A 17,079-nucleotide genomic window follows, 5' to 3' on the forward strand; every position below is an offset into this window, starting at 1 on the left:
CCGAAGACCCTGTGTGCTGCCCGGCGGCCGGGCCGCACCTGCCCTGAGTCACTCGCCACCGTGTGGGGCTTTTCCCCTGACAGACCCCTAACATGAGGCCTGCGCAGTAACACCCCCTTGTTCTAGCGAATTACCCACCCTTCTCAGGCTCTTCCTTTTCTAGAGGGTGTTTCTTCGGAATAGTTGGTGAGTGTCTGTCATAAAACATGTCAGAGGGCAGGAATCCCAGGGACAGACATTCTTTTTTTTTTTTTTTTAAAGATTTTATTCATTTCTTTGAGAGAGAGAATGAGAGACAGAGAGCATGAGAGGGAGGAGGGTCAGAGGGAGAAGCAGATACCCCGCCGAGCAGGGAGCCCGATGCAGGACTCGATCCCGGGACTCCAGGATCATGACCTGAGCCGAAGGCAGTCGCGTAACCAACTGAGCCACCCAGGCGCCCAGGGACAGACATTCTTATCGAAGCCGAGTTAGGCATTTTCTCTTCAGGGCCCACCTAGCCCCACGATACCGCACGTGTGGGCTCTTCGATAGCGTGGGAGAAACGTGAGCAGTGTTTCTCCCGGAAGCCCTCAGGGCAGTAGAAGCTGCATGTGTGTCACCCTGAGCAACTTACTATTAGCGATGACACTTCCCCAACCGTTGTATCTGTTATTGAAGGGCCCAGGCTGTTCGGGGATGTTCTCCCAGGTTGGCATCCACTTGTTGGACTTGGCGTTATGGCTTGTGATTTTGGACATTTACTGCCTTTTTGAAGGAGGTCAGCACTCTTTTGTAGACAGCTGGGGTCTTTTTGTTTTTTTTTTTTTAATTTCAAGATTCTAGGAGTTTATAGTTTATTGATCTTTTAAGAACTGTGTCTGAAACATTTCATAAATGGGTGAATTTAAAAATAAGAGTTCAATCTGTATATTTTAAGCAACTTCATTTCTCATAATTCAGACATGGTACTTGGAGCAGAGCCTATTGTCACTAGAAAACACCATGGGCTTGAAAAAGCTTCTGGCCTTGACCTTGTCTTTGCCATTTTCTTGGGCACATGTTTAGCACAGAGCTCCTGGAGCTATTCTCCGAGGAATGTAACTGTTCCTGCAGATCCTCTATTCTTAGTATTTTATACAATATTCACCATAGAAGTTGGTCCACTATTTATTTCTTTTCAGGAGTCAGAGTAATAAGAGAGGAGAGATAGGTAAGGATGGAGACCAGGCCTAAGGGTCGACTTTTATTAGCATTACTTCTCCAATCCCTCCCCTAGAGCTGCTCTCCCTGACTCTTCTACTCAAAGGACAGTCAAAACAAAAGAGTTACAACAACAACAAAAACTCCACCCACCCATGGCTAGCAAGGGACTCTCTGCCCCTAATAAATTTCAGTTCTCAATATATAATTCATGCACACTCACACGCATGCGCGCACACACACACAAACATACACATACGCATGCACACACACACATACCACTAGAATTTCAGGCTCATCCTCCACCCTGCTTCCTCTCCACCCTGGCAGGAAATAGGCATTCAAGTTACTAAGTGCTCAATAGCTTAGAATTTGGAGAATATAGGCCAATATTTTTAAATGCTTACTCACACTTCCCTAAAACTATATATATAATATGTTAAATTAAGTTACATATGTGTAACTTATTTTATAAGTTGTATATATATATACACATGTGTAACATATATATGTATATGCATGCATACATATGTAACTTAATTTAACATGATAAGAAAAGTGTGATTTATAGTTAAAAAAACCCAGGCTCTAAAGTTGGGGAGGTTGTCCAGAATTGGGTGCACCCCATTGTAGCCTTTCCTGACTCACTCCAAAAGTACTTGCAATCTCTGGTTTTATGATTGTAATTGGTCAAGGGGGAGGAATCCTGCTTTGGGATCCGTGTTTGTCCAGGGAGTGGCATGGACATTGCTGATGGTCATGGGTATAAGAGCTCTGCATGCCCAGCATACCCTTTATCTACCCAGAGCCTGACTGACATCTCTCTTCACTTCAGTATCTGTTTAGCCTGGAGTACATGACCTCGTTCTATAAATACCAGCCGTGTTTAAATAAGAGCTGCCTTGGACTTGTGGCTACTGCAAATCCCCCAGATGCATAGGGCAGGCTGTCCCTTGCTCGCTGTGAGGTTTGATCTGCCCTCCCTCTGGGAGAGGGGGCAAAGGAATGGGGGTAGGGCCTAGAGCTGCCCCCACTCAGTCTTTCTTTCCACGAATGTATGAGGCCCTGGATGAGGGCTTTGGGCAATACAAAGATGAATAAAACTCAGTGCCAGCTTTCAAGGAGCTCACAGTGTGGTACAATAGAGGACATTGCATAGATAATTATGCTTTGAGAAAGAAAGAAGAACCAGGGGGCATGAAGGGCAGGAGGAACAGTTAGGAATTGAGAGAAGTGTGAGCCCTCTTCCAAGCAGGGCATCCTGAGAGCTTTTGTGGAGGACGTGCATGTGAGCCAACAGCAAAGATTAGACAGGGTTGGAACACAGGAAAATAGGTGAGCTATTTGGGAAAATATTACTGTGGGTCCCTAGCTTGTACACCAAACTAAATTCCAAGTCCCAGCAGCTTAATATAAAAAAATGCAGTTACCCAAATAGTAGAAGATATAATTGAATATGTGATCTTGAAATAGGGGAGTTCATTTTAAGCATAAAAGAGAGAAAATGTAAAAGACAAGACTGTTTCTGACTATATAATAAGAAGAACTATCATGAACATCTTACATAAAATAAAAGAACAAGGGAGAATGGGGAAATACTTGTTACGTATAGTAGATAAAAAAAGGTTAATAGCAATATAAAGAACTCACATACAATAATTTAGAAAAATATCTTAATAGAAAAATCGGGGAAAGGCAATGAGCTATTAACAAAAAGAGAAATATAAATAGCTTATGAACAGGAAAAAATTCCATATGAGTAGTAATTAAAGAAATGTACATGAAAGCAACAAGGAGATGGTACTTCTCACCTATTAAGGCAAAGTTTCATTTTTGTTTTTATTTTTTTAATGATTATTCCCCAATGTCCAGCAAGCAAAATGGGGAGGAATGAACAGCTCTTTCATTCAGGGCTGCCTTTTTTAAAGATTTATTTATTTATTTGAGACAGAGAGAATGAGAGAGAGAGAGAGAGAGCACATGAGAGGGGGGAGGGTCAGAGGGAGAAGCAGGCTCCCTGCCGAGCAGGGAGCCCGATGTGGGACTCGATCCAGGGACTCCAGGATCATGACCTGAGCTGAAGGCAGTTGCTTAACCAACTGAGCCACCCAGGCGCCCCTCAGGGCTGCCATTTAAAACTCATTGTTTCTTTAAATGTTTTATAAACTTATTTTAAAAATGTATATTATGATAATGACTTCTTGGATTAATGAAGTGGCTTAAACTTGTTTTTGGAAAAGTAATTCCATGATGTTTTGTTTCACAGATCTCTTAGACTTCTTCCCCTCCTCCCTACCCCTCAATTCCAGGACTCAAGAGAAGCAGCAGGTTCTGAGCACCAAGCTCTGGTCTAGAGCAGAGTCCCCCAGCCTATGGCCATGCTCACCTGTCTACCACCTGATTTGTGTAAGGCCTGCTGGCAAAGAATGAATTTTACATTTTTTAAATGACTGAAAAAAATCAAAAGAAGAATAATATTCACAACATGTAAGAATTATATAACATTTAAATTTTAGTGTCCATAAATAACATTTTATTGAAAAATAGTCATTAGTTTATGTACAGACTATGGCTGCTTCTGGGTGACAAGAGCAGAGTTAAGTCATTGCGATGGTAAGGGAGGAAAAAATTTTCTTTGACTCACTTACGGCCCCTGACTAGGTCTGAAAATTAAACTAACCTTTGTCAGGATTAACAAATTAACGGGAAAAAAGCCTTCAAGCTTTATTGAATTTTTACATGGGAGATTTCACAAGAGAATGAAGACCGGAAGTGACCAGAGCAGGAAGCCTTTATAACTCTGAGACAAACAGTAAATTCGTGAAGAATTGACAATACAAAGATGTTTGGGCTAGAGACAGTAAATAGGGAAGAAGTAATTCAGAAGATAAGGGTTAGTTTAACAAAGTTTGTTTATACGGACTTCTTGGCCCTAAATTCCCTGCCCTCTGGTGATAAGAATGTCTTCTTTGGGGTGCCTGGGTGGCTCAGTCAGTTAAGCACCTAGTCTTGACTTCGGCTCAGATCATGATCTCAGGGTCATGAGATTGAGCCCCAGCTCAGCTCCACACTCAGCTGGGAGTGTGCTTGAGATTCTCCCTCTCTCCCTCCCCCTGCCCTCTCTCTCTCTCAAGTAAATAAATCTTAAAAAAAAAAAAAAAAAAAAAGAATGTCTTCTTTTCTCCTGGTACAGGGCACCTCTCACATGGGAGTTTTATGACTGTTTCAGGGAAGAAATACAAGTGGGGGAAAGTCTGAGTGACCTTCCTGCTTTTGCCATTTTTAAAAAAGTCCTTTAGCATAAGATATTTAATATGCCAAGGTGCCATATTTTGGGGCACTGTGTCCTGAACCCCATCATGACAGAGACCGCATGGCCCACAAAGCCCAAAACATTACTGTCTGGGCCCTTCATAGCCAAAATCTGCTGAGCTTTAGCTTGGAGTGATAGCAGACATTTGTGTTCAAGGAAGTCCAATTCTGCAAATATAAGTTCAGTTCTGTTTCACTTGACCCATTGATGCTTCCTTCCCTTGCCCCCTAAATTGTCATCTGTTCGAAAGAAAGAACTAAAGAATGTGGGCATGATTGGAACTGTAGGATAGGAAACAAGAACAGCTCTTTTTTTTTTTTTTTTTTAAGAGGGAGAGAGCACACAAGCAGGGACAGAGGGAGAGAGAGAATCTCAAGCGGACTCCCTGCTGAGCATGGAACCCAATCTCAGGACCCTGAGATCATGACCTGAGCGGAAATCAAGAGTCTGCACTTAATCGACTGAGCCACCCAGGTGTCCCAAGAATGTCTAATTTTTAAGGAAGTTGGTATTAATGATTTTTTAAAAAAATTGACTCATTGATTTTGTTCAAAATAAGACCAGAGACTTTAGATTCTAAATATCCTTAGAATCTAGTGGTTACATCTAGAACTGAAATACTACTAGGGAAGAAGATAAGTTTTCTTATCTATTTATGTTCTTTTTATTTTATATTTGATTTGTATGTGTCAAAATATATATCACAGTGATGATTTTGTGAAATTTGAATATGCCAATGAAATATGCATTTTAGTCACGTAGCCCGTTTTCAAAGGAAAAATTCACTTTAGCAGTAAAAATTTGAGCAAAGGCACAGTTAACTTTTTGCTTATTATTTATTCACATGCAGTAATTCTAGTTAATTTCTGATATGCTCCAGGATACACATAGGGTTGGTTCATACCATAATACGGTATGAAACTGAGTTATCTTTCCGTTTATTGAAGTATAGTTGACAGACAATATTATAGTGGTTTCAGGTGTATAACATAGTGATTTGACATTATATACAGTGTGAAATGCTTACCATGATCAGTGTAGTTACAGTCCATCACCATAAAACATTACTACAAATTTTTAACTATTCCCCATGCTGTACTTTACATCCCCATGACTAATTTATTTTATAACTGTGAGATTGTACCTCTTAATGCCCTTTACCTATTCCACCCATCCCACCCGCCCCCTGGCAAACACTAGTTAATTCTCCATATTTATGAATTTGTTTTTGTTTTCTTTTCTAGGTTCCATATGTAAGTGTAATCATATGGTATTTGTCTTTCTCTGTCTGACTTATTCCTCTTAGTATAATACCCTCTGGCTCCACCCATGTTGTCACAAATGACAAGATCTCATTCTTTTATATGGCCAAGTAATATTCCATTGTATATATGTACCACATCATCTTTATCCATTTTCTGTTGATGGAGACTTAGGGAGCTTCCATATCTTGGCTATTGTAAATAATGCTGCAATAAACCTAAGGGTGCATATATTTTTTCAAATTAGTGTTTCTGTTTTCTTCTGGTAAATACCCAGAAGTAGAATTGATGGATCATATGGTATTTTCATTTTTAATTTTTTGAGGAGCCTCCATACTGTTTTCCATAATGGCTGTACCAATTTACATTCCCACCAACGGGGCATGAGGGTCCCACTTTGTCCACATACTCACCGCCACTTGTTATTTCTTGTCTCTTTGACATTAGCCAATCTGACTGGCATGAGGTAATATCTTATTATGGTTTTGATTTGCATTTCCCTGATGATTAGTGATGTTGAGCATCTTTTCAATGTGTCTGTTGGCCATCTCCTCTGGAAAAATGTCTATTCAGATCCTCTATCTCTTTTTAATCAGATTGTTTTTTGGGGTGTTGAGTTTTAGGAGTTCCTTATATATTTTGGATATTAACCATTTATTGGATATGTCATTTGTAAATATTTTCTTCCATTCAGTAGGTTCCCTTTTCATTTTGCAGATGGTCTCCTTCACTTGCAAAAGCTTTTTAGTTTGATGTAGTCCAAATACTTTATTTTTGCTTTTGTTTTTCATTCTTTTGAATGTAGTTGTCCAGTTTTCCCAACACCTGTTATTGAAGAGACTATCTTATCCCCATTGTATATTAATGCCTTAATTGTCATAGATTAATTGACCACATAAGTGTGAGTTTATTTCTGGGCTCCCCATTTGGTTCCATTGATCTATTTTTATGTCAGTATAAATCTGTTTTGATTTGCTTTGTAGTACAGAAATATGTGATTGTGATACCTCCAGTTTTGTTCTTTCTCAAGATGGGTGTGTGTGTGTGTGTATGTGTGTGTGTGTGTGTGTGTGGTTCCATACAAAGTTTAGGAATTTTTGTTTTAGTTCTGTAAAAAATGTGATTGGTATTTTGATAGGGGTTACATTTAATCTGTAGATTGCTTTGGCTAGTATGGACATTTTAACAATATTAATTCTTCCAATCCATGAGCATGGTATATCTTTCCATTTGTTTGTGTCATCTTCAATTTCTTTCATTAATGTCTCACAGTTTCAGCGTACAGATTTTTCACCCCTTTGGTTAAATTTATTCCTAGGTATTTTATTCTTTTTTTTTTTTTAAGATTTTATTTATTTGGGGGGGGAAGAGAGCACAACAGAAGGAGCAGCAGAGGGAGAGGGAGAAGCAGACTCTTCGCTGAGCAGGGAGCCTGACGTGGGGCTCCATCCCAGGACACTGGGACCATGACCTGAGCGGAAGGCAGACGCTTAACCCCCTGAGCCATCCAGGCACCCCTATATTATTCTTTTGATGCAATTGTAAATGGGATTGTTTTTCTTAATTTGTCTTTTTGATGGTTTGTTATTAGTGTATAGAAACACAACAGCTTTCTGTGTATTGATTTTTTATCCTGTGACTTTACTCAATTTATTTATTAGTTCTAATAGTCTTTTGGTAGAATCATTAAGGTTTTCTATATATAACATCATGTCATCTGCAAATAATGACAGTTTTACTTCTTCCTTAACAATTCGGATGCCTTTTATTTCTTTTTCTTTTCTGATTGCTGTAGCTAGGACTTCCAGTACTATGTTGAATAAAAGTGGTGAGAGTGGACATTCTTGTCTTGTTCCTGATCTTAGAGGAAAAGCTTTCTGCTTTTCACCATGGAATATGATGTTAGCTGTGGGTTTATCATATATGGCCTTTATTATGTTGAGATAAGTTCCCTCTATACCCACTTTGTTGAGAGTTTTTATCATGAATGAATGTTGAATTTTGTCAGATGTTTATTCTGCATCTTTTGAGATGATCATGATTTTTATCCTTTATTTTCTTATTATGGTGTATCATGTTGATTGACTTGTGGATATTGGACCATCCTTACATCCCTGGAATAAATCCCACATGATTGTGATGAATGATCCTTTTAATATATGTCAAATTCAGTTTGCTAATATTTTGTTGAGTATTTTTGCATCTGTGTTCATCAGGGATATTGATATTGGTCTGCAATTCTCTCTTTCTCTCTCTGTAGTGTCTTTGTCTGGTTTTGGTATCAGTGCTGGCCACATAAAATGAATTTGGAAGTGTTTCTTCCTTTCAATTTTTTGAAATAGTTTGAGAAGGTATTACTTCTTTAAATGTTTGTAGTTCACCTGTGAAACCATCTGGTCCTGGGATTTTGTTTGTTGGGAGAGTTTTTGATTACTGATTCAATTTCATCACTAGTAATCAATTTGTTCAGATTTTCTACTTCTTCCTCATTCAGTTGTGAAAGATTTTGTGTTTCTAGAAATTTATCCATTTCTTTTAGGTTATCCAATTTGTTGTTATGTTTCTTATATCTTTTCTTATAATCTTTTTTATTGCTGTGTGTTTGTTGTTACTTGTTTTTTCTTTTCTTTTTTTAAAAAATATTTATTTATTTGATAAAGAGAGCACAAGCAGGGGGGCTGGCAGGCAGAGGGAGAGGGAGAAGCAGGCTCCCCGAAGAGCAGGGGGAGCCCGGTGTGGGACTCAATCCCAGGACCCTGGGATCATGACTGAGCCAAAGGCAGTCACTTAACCAACTGAGCCACCCACGTGCCCTGTTTTTTATTTTCGATTTTATTTTAGTCCTTTTTTTTTTTTTTTGGTGAGTCTGGCTAGAGGTTTATCAATTTCGTTGATCTTTCCAAAGAGCAAGGAAAGTTTTTTTTTTCTAGTTCTTTCAGGTGTAAAGTTAGGTTGTTTATTTGAAATGTTTTCATTTCTTAAGGTAGACCTATATCACTGTAATCTTCCCTCTTAGAACTGTTTCTGTTCTGTCCCAAAGATTTTGGAATGTTGTATTTCCATTTTCATTTGTCTCAAGGTATTTTTTCTATTTACTCTGATTTCTTCATTGACTCATTTTTTTTTTTTTAAGATTTTATTTATTTGCGAGAGAGACAATGAGAGACAGAGAGCATGAGAGGGAGGAGGGTCAGAGGGAGAAGCAGACTCCCTGCTGAGCAGGGAGCCTGATGTGGGACTTGATCCCGGGACTTCAAGGATCATGACCTGAGCCGAAGGCAGTTGCTTAACCAACTGAGCCACCCAGGCACCCCATTGACTCATTTTTTTTAAAAAAGATCTTATTTATTTATTTGAGAGAGAGCGCGCATGTACATGGGGTGGAGGGGCAGAGAGAGAGGGAAAAGCAGACTCCCCGCTGAACAGGGAGCCCGGCGTGGGGCTCAATCCCAGGGCCCTGGGATCATGACCAGAGTCAAAGGCAGACACTTAACTGACTGAGCCACCCAGGTACCCCTCTTCATTGATCCATTGGTTGTTTAGTAGCATGTTGTTTAGCTTCCAACTGTTTGTGTTATTTCAGTTTTTTTTTTCTTCTTGTATCTGATTTCTAGTTTCATACTGTTGTGGTTGGAGAACTGCTCTATATGATTTCAGTGTTCTTAAATTTATTGAGACTTGTTTTGTAGTATAACATATGCTATCCTGGATAATGTTCCATGCACTTGAAAAGAATGTATATTCTTCTGTTTTAGATATCTGAATATTTGCTTTATATATTTAGATGCTCCTATGTTGGGTACATAGATATTTACAATTGTTACATCTTCTTATCATTATGTAATGCCATTCTTTGCTACCTCATTTTTTGTTGTTGTTTTTGATTTCCATTTGTATGGAATATCTTTTTCCATCTCTTACCTTTCAGTCTGTATATGTCTTTAGGTCTTTTTTTTTTTGTAGGCTCCATGCCCAGCATGGAGCCCAATATGGGCTTGAACTGATGACCCTGCAATCAAGACTTGAGTTGAGATCAAGAGTTGGGTGCTTAACCGACTGAACCACCCAGGCGCCCTTGTCTTTAGGTCTTCAGTGGGTCTCTTATAGGCAGCATATAGATGGGTCTTGTTTTTTATCCTTTCAGTCATCCTATGTCTTTGGGTTGGAGCATTTAGTCCATTTACATGTAAAGTCCTTATCTTTAGATACGTACTGATTGCCATTTTGTTAACTATTTTCTGGTTGTTTTTGTAGTTCTTCTGTGTTCCTTTCTTCTCTTGCTCCCTTCCCTGGTGATTTGATGACTTTCTTTAGTGTTATGCTTGGATTCCTTTCTCTTTACTTTTTTATGCATATATTATAGGTTTTTGCTTTGTGGTTACCATGAGGTTCACATATAACATCCTATTATATAGTAGCCTATTTTAAGCTGATGGTCATGTGAGTTCAAAGGCATTCTAAAAGCACTACATTTTTACATCCCCACCACCACATTTTAGGTATATGAATCATATTTTACATCATTTTATTTTTTATATCCCTTAACTAATCATTGTAGATATAGTTGATTTTGCTACTTTTGTTTTTTAACCTTCCTATTAGCTTTATAAGTGATCGATCTACTATCTTTACTGTAAGTTTGCTCTTACCAGTGGATTTTTTTTCTTTCATAATTTTCTTATGTCCAGTTATGGCCTTTTCGTTTCTGCTTAAAGAAGTCCCGTTAGCATTTTTGACAAGGCTGGTTCTTTAACTTTTATTTGTCTGGGAAACTCTTTATCTCTCCTTCAATTCTGAATGAGAAACTTGCTGGGTATTCTTGGTTTTGGGTTTTTCCCTTTCAGCACTTTGAATATATCATGCCACTCTCTTCTGGCCTGCAAAATTTCTGTTGAGAATCAGCTGATAATCTTATGGGTGTTTTTTGGTATGTAATTAGTTAAATTTATCTTGTTGCTTTTAAAATTTTCTCTTTATCTTTGATTTTTGATATTTTAATTATTATGTGTCTTGGTGTGGACCTCTTTGGGTTCACCTTGTATGGGCCTCTCTGTGCTTCTAGGACCTAGATATCTGTTTCCTTCCCCAGGTTAGGGAAGTTTTCGGCTATTATTTCTTCAAATAAGTTTTCTGCCCCTTCTCTCCTCTTTTCCTTCTGGGACCCCTACAATGTGAATGGTAGTACACTTAAGGTTGTACCAGAGGTCCCTTAATTTATTCCTCATTTTTAAAAATTCTTTTCTCTTTGTGCTGTTCAGCTTGAATGATTTCTGCACCTGTGTTTTAAGATCACTGATCTGTCTTCTGCATCTTCTAATTTGCTGTTGGTTCCCTCTAGTATATTTTTCATTTCAATTATTGTATTCTTCAGCTCTGATTGGTTCTTTTTTATATTTCTATCTCTTTGTTAAATATCTCACTGAATTCTTCTACTCTTCTCCCAAGTTTGGTGAACATCTTTATGACCATTACTTTGAACTTTCTATTGGGTAGACTGCTTATCTTGGTTTCATTTAGCTTTTTTTTTTTTTTTTCTCCTCCTGAGGTTTGGTCTTGTTTTTTCATTTGGAACATATTCTTCTGTTTCTTCATTTTGTCTGACTTGTAGTGTTTATTTCTATGAATGAGATAGGTCAGCTATGTTTCCTGGTCTTGAAGGTAGTAGTCTTATATAGAAGTCTGGTGGGACCCAGAAGCCCAATCCCCCCAGTCACCAAAATGAAGCACTCCAGAGGTGTCTCCTGTGTTGGCTGCATGAGCCCTCTGTCGTGGTGAGGCCATGATTGCCGTAGGCACACTGGTGGGCAGAGTTGGCCCTGGCCTGGCTGGCTTAGATGCCCAGTTGTGGCTGCTGCAGGTATGATGGTGGATGGGGTTAGCCCCTGGTGTGGTCTGGCTATGAGGCCAGGTCATTACTGTTGCTCTTCCTCCCTGCGGCAGGTGTTACTTTTGAGGGGTACTGGTACTGGCTGAGTCTTCCTGTTGGGTGTGGCAGGATGGGAGCCTCCTTGGAGGGGCACCTGGGGGGTGGGCATGTTGGGTAGGATGGGTCCACAGGGGAATGCCAGGTGGATGCTAGCAAGGTAGATGGAGAATGTTAGAAATGGTGCTCACCAGAAGTGGGCACAACTTCTGTGGCCCATGGTGCAGTGTCTGGACAGCCAGGCTGAAGGAGGGTAAGAAAAATGGTGCCCATCAGTGCTTCCATTCCCAGTGAAATTTCCTATACATCCCTGCCCCTCTGGTGCATGCCCTAAAATTAGTCAATCTTCAAATATGGGCCAGACATTTTTAAAACTGCTGCCTCTGTGCTGGATCTTGGAGCAAGTGAGATTGGGTGGGGGCCCTTTAAGAGTGGCATCTTGGTTTGTATAGCTCTCCAGGTATCCCAGAGTTAAGCCCCGCTGATATTCACAGCCAGATGTTATGGCAGCTAGTCTTCCCAGTACAAAACCCTGGAGTGGGCCGTGCCTAGTGGTCCTCAGGGAGGACCTCCACCCCTGTGAAATCCCTCTGGCTTGTGGGTCATCATGCTAGGGGTGTTGTGTCTCTGCCCCTCCTGTTCTTCTCAGTGTAGCTTTGTCTTTTTATCTTCGGCTATGGAAAAGCTGTTCTCCAGGTTTCTTCTCAGAGCAAGTTGTTCTATATGAAGTTGTAGCCTTGATGTGTACATTGGAGGAGGTGGCTTAGGATCTTCCTCCTCTGCCATCTTCCTGACTGCGTTTATCTGAATGGAGCCTCTCTGCCATCCTGACTCTTGTGAACGCCCCATATAAGCATGGTTCTCCTGCAGAGATGACTCTATCTAGGACCCCTACCGTACAGACACCATCACCCATGGGCTCATGGCCGGGGTCACCATCACAGCCATCATCATACTTGTCTCGGCCAGGGAGGCCTACCTGGTGTACAAAGATCATCTCTATTCCCGCTCTGACTTCAACAACTATGTGGCTGCTGTCTATAAGGTGTTGAGGAAGTTCCTGTTTGGGGCTGCAGTGATTCAGTCACTCATAGACCCGGGCCAAGTACACGATCAGCCATCTTCAGCCCAACTTCCTGGCGGTGTGTGACCCTGACTCGAGCTCCATCAAATGCTCCGTCTACGTGCAGGTGGAGAAGGTGTGCAGGAGAAGCCCCGCTAACCGAGTCCAGACCTTCTATTCCAGACACTCCTCCTTTGGGACGTACTGCATGATGTTCCTGGAGCTCTACGTGCAGGCACAGCTCTGCTGGAAGTGGGCACAACTTCTGCGGCCTGCGGTGCAGGTCTTCCTGTTGGCCTTTGCACTCTATGTTGGCTACACCCGCGAGCGGGTCTGACCACAAGCACCACTGGAGTGATGTCGTCGTTGGCCTCCTGCAGGGGGCGCTGGTGGCCGGCCTCATCATTACTTCCAAGTCCCGGCCTCCGCAGAGCTGCCTGGAAGAGGAGGAGTTGGACCGGAAGCCCCGGCTGTCATTGACACTAACCCTGGGCAAGGCTGACTGCAGCCACTATGGGTACCTGTCTCCTCCTCTTGAGGCAGGACCTGTCTGTGTGTCCAGCTAGGGCTCAGGCTGTGCATCAGCGTGTTCATGGTCCTGGCAAGGGTGGCAATGAGGGCTCTGGATAGGCTCCCGGTGCCCCGCGCTGGCTGCCGGAGTGGCTTCCACTAACCTTGCCTCCTGTGCCCTGGACCCGGGGGCTGGGGCTGCACGGGGCCGCCGCAGTGTTTGGAAGGGGGATCCTGTCCTCTTAGCTCCCTCAGAGACCCCTTTTGTTGGATTGGGGGGCGCCGAGAGATCCAAATAGATGGTGTTTTTGTAAAGTGTAACGTATATGTCTATGTTGACTTTTAGTAAAATAGAGTGTTTTCTTGAAAATGATGTTAGCCTCTGTTCCTTGTGGCCATTCTGTGCATTGTTCCTACAGCAGGGAGGGGATGCTTCCTTGTTGGTGCCTCGGCTGAGTTTAGGCGTCAGAGTAGCTGGTTGCAATATTGTCGTTTGGAGATATGGGGAGAGCAGTGTACTCTTTTCCCTGGCCTCACTCTGTGTTGATTCATATTTATCACATCCTTTAATAAACTGGTAAATGGGAAGAAAAAAAAAACCCCACAAAAGTCCCCAAACAAATAAACAAAAACCTGTACTAAATTGTTTTCAATTCAAGAAGGGCTAGTTATACTGGTTATTTATTTTTTTCTTTACTACATCAGTTATAGTAATAATAACTACTATTTTCACAGAAGCTTAATAATATACCTCTCAACTGAGACGCTACCATGAGAAATTTCACTAATGTTATTATAATTAACAATAGATTCTTTTGATGTTTTGAACACATTATAACATTGATTTTCAAAAAAATATATTTTTTTCTGATTGAAAAAGTAATACTTATTCATAAGAAATTCCAAGAAGTATAGAAATATATAGGAAAAATCAATTACAATGTCATCTCTGAAAACAGCCCCTATTTTAAATAAACTTTTGTTTATTTATTTATTTGTGAGTGCACGAATGGGGGAGGGGCAGGGGGAAAGAATCTCAAGCAGACTCTTCCCTGAGATCATGACCTGAGCTGAAATTAAGAGTGGGTGGCTTAACTGACTGAGCCCCCCAGGTGCCCCCAAAATAGCCCCTATTAACATCTTGGGCTATCTTTCTTCAGATTTTTAAAAAAGATTTTATTTATTTATTTGAGAGAGAGAGAGAGAGAGAGCATGCGCAGAAGGAGCAGGGGGGAGGGGCAGAGGGAGAAGCAGACTCCCCACAGAGCAGGGAGCCCAATAAGGGACTTGATCCTAGGACCCTAGATCATGACCTGAGCCCAAGGCAGACGCTTAACCCACTGAGCCACCCAGGCGCCCCCTCAGATTTTTTTCTATGCGTATACCAACATGTATAATAATTATTATTTTACTGAAATATGATCCTACTATACATACTGTTTTGAGTATGTTTGAAACTTGTTTCTGTTCTTTCAATACCTAAAGATACATTTAAGTATCAATACCTAAAGATCCATTTTATTTAGTAACTGAATAGTTTCCATTATATGAATCCACCATTATTTTTCTACACCCACTTCCCCGTTGACAAACATATATGTTACATATTATTATTTTTTACAATTATTATTTTTAAAGTTCCTTCAAAGTCATCTTAATGGCAAACAGCTACTTAAAAAATGCTAAGAGTGCCATAAGACACAAAAAGAGAAAAAAAAATTTAAAACAAGTGAGTAAATGTTTGTTTAAGCACTGGTAGACCTTGGTGCCTCCTGGGAATTTCTGGCCAGAGCTCTATGGACAACTTGGCCCAGCTGATGTAATTATAATGCAATCATATGTCAGTGATGCAAGTGTGTAAAATTGCAAACATATGTCTTTGTTTTAAGGAACTCATGGCATAACAGTTTTAGAGACTGTTTAGAGACAGCTCTGTAGGGTTTTCAGGTTTAGAGAGGTACCTAGAGGCTTTGCTGGGATCTAATGAACCAGCAAGGAAACAGCCCCCTGGGCTTCTGCTTCCCTTCACTGTCTTTATTTTGACCAGAAATACCCTGTTTGTTCACACTGTGACAAAAGAAGTCAAAACTCAAATTTCAGTAATAGTGATATAAGCTTCTGGTAAAATACATGTGAATCCATGCAAAAGCAGCCCTGAAATCTTTAACCTCTCAAACCTGAAGCAGGAGTTGTATTGCAAATGGCTAAATGGATCAAGATTTAATAGAGATGAGCTTCCAGACAGAACCAGTATTAAGATTTATGTGATCTGCAACATGTCTTGAGGTTCTACCAGTTTGATTAAAAAGGGAGCTGGAAGGCTTTGGGGAATGCCACCTCTAATAGCTCCCTCTGCTCAACTAGGGAAGACCAGACAAATGTGACTTCGCAATGCAAAGTAAGAACTTGACTCCATGGTTGGGCCACTCCCAGCCAGGCTTCTGCCAATTTACCCCTTTCCAAATGAGTGTAAAAAGCAGGAAGTACGCTGGTACTTGGGAGCTTCATGAATGCCATTAGCTTTGTTGAATTTGGATTCCTTTGTAGGAAATGTTCTAATATGTGTGAGAGTTGCATCATTTAGAGCTGCACGCTAGTGGGATGAATGCTGCAGATGGGACTTCAAAATAATTTTTTAAAATAAACCAGTGTGTCACTAGATACGAATAAAATGTAAGTCTGTATGACACCCCAGATGACCCCCATTGTGAGCAGGCAACAGTGACAAGGCTGGGAAGAGATTAGTAATAAGAATATTAATAGCCAACTTTTACTCAACCCTCCAGGCCAGACTCTATTCTAGGCATTTTACATGAATTTTCTGATTTAAATCTCACCAGGGTCTTATGAATTTAGGTAAGGTTATTATTCTCCTTTTATAATTGAAGAAGCTGAAGCATGGAGAAGTTGGTAGACTGGCCCAGTGTCACATACCGAATAACGGTAGAGCGGTGATTCAAACCCAAGCAGTCTACCTCTGGAGTCTGCACCACTAGCCACGGGTACATAGAGAAATTTAAAACTTCAAAGTCAAGGTCAAATCAACGGAGGTGCAGGGAGCACCCCCAGAGCCCTGATAAGGTCTTGCAATACCATCTCCCATTAAAAGGAGCCAGGCTGATTCAGGTCTGGCGCAGGAAATGAACAAGAGAAACTCGAAGCATCTTGTCACATGGATAGTTGAGGAAGCTATCAAAGACTACTAGGGTTGTTTCAAAAGAACCCAAGAGCCAACCCAATGAGGTTCCCACTGGCCAAAGATGGGACTTTTTGAGCATTAAGAGGATAATAAATGGCAATAAGTTGAAACATCAAATATGTTTAAGTCTATGAGTTCATAATGATGCTCAAAAAATTGGTCCCATCTAGAAGATGACTGAGAAGCAATTCATTATTGATTTGAAAACTGGTATATAAATTCTATTATTTTTTCGACCTTTTGATGTCACTTACATCCCTGGGTAACTGAATAATACATGAGGCGAAGCTCCTCCTTGCAGAAGTGTTCCAGCAGCTAAATGACAAAGGAATGAAGAAATTAGAGTATCACCTTTCTGCAACTCTCTGAGAACGAATGTGTCTAGACCTTGAAGATCACTCATTGTTTCTAACACGACAAAAAGAGAGACAACCAAACAATATTTACCTCTTCATGGAGAAAGGAAGAACACACCAACGCCCTTGAAAAACTCCTGCCAAAAAATCCAAGTCTCATCAAGCTGCTCATTCCAACTCCTGATTTCAGAAGGTACAGAGGACAGAGGAACATGTTACACTCTACCATGGGAGTACATGCAGCAAAAAATCAGACTGTGGGAAACTCTAT

The 17,079-nt window shown here is 40.7% G+C and overlaps 1 pseudogene; it reads left to right on the plus strand.

The window, feature by feature from the left end:
* Nucleotides 1-10,251: 10,251 nt before the first annotated feature.
* Nucleotides 10,252-13,571, plus strand: LOC123850506 (phospholipid phosphatase 2-like; annotated as a pseudogene).
* Nucleotides 13,572-17,079: the final 3,508 nt, after the last annotated feature.

Source organism: Mirounga angustirostris, unplaced genomic scaffold (assembly GCF_029215605.1).
Source record: "Mirounga angustirostris isolate CCGP_5_RB_7025 unplaced genomic scaffold, mMirAng1.0.hap1 SCAF_10, whole genome shotgun sequence".
NCBI lineage: Eukaryota > Metazoa > Chordata > Mammalia > Carnivora > Phocidae > Mirounga > Mirounga angustirostris.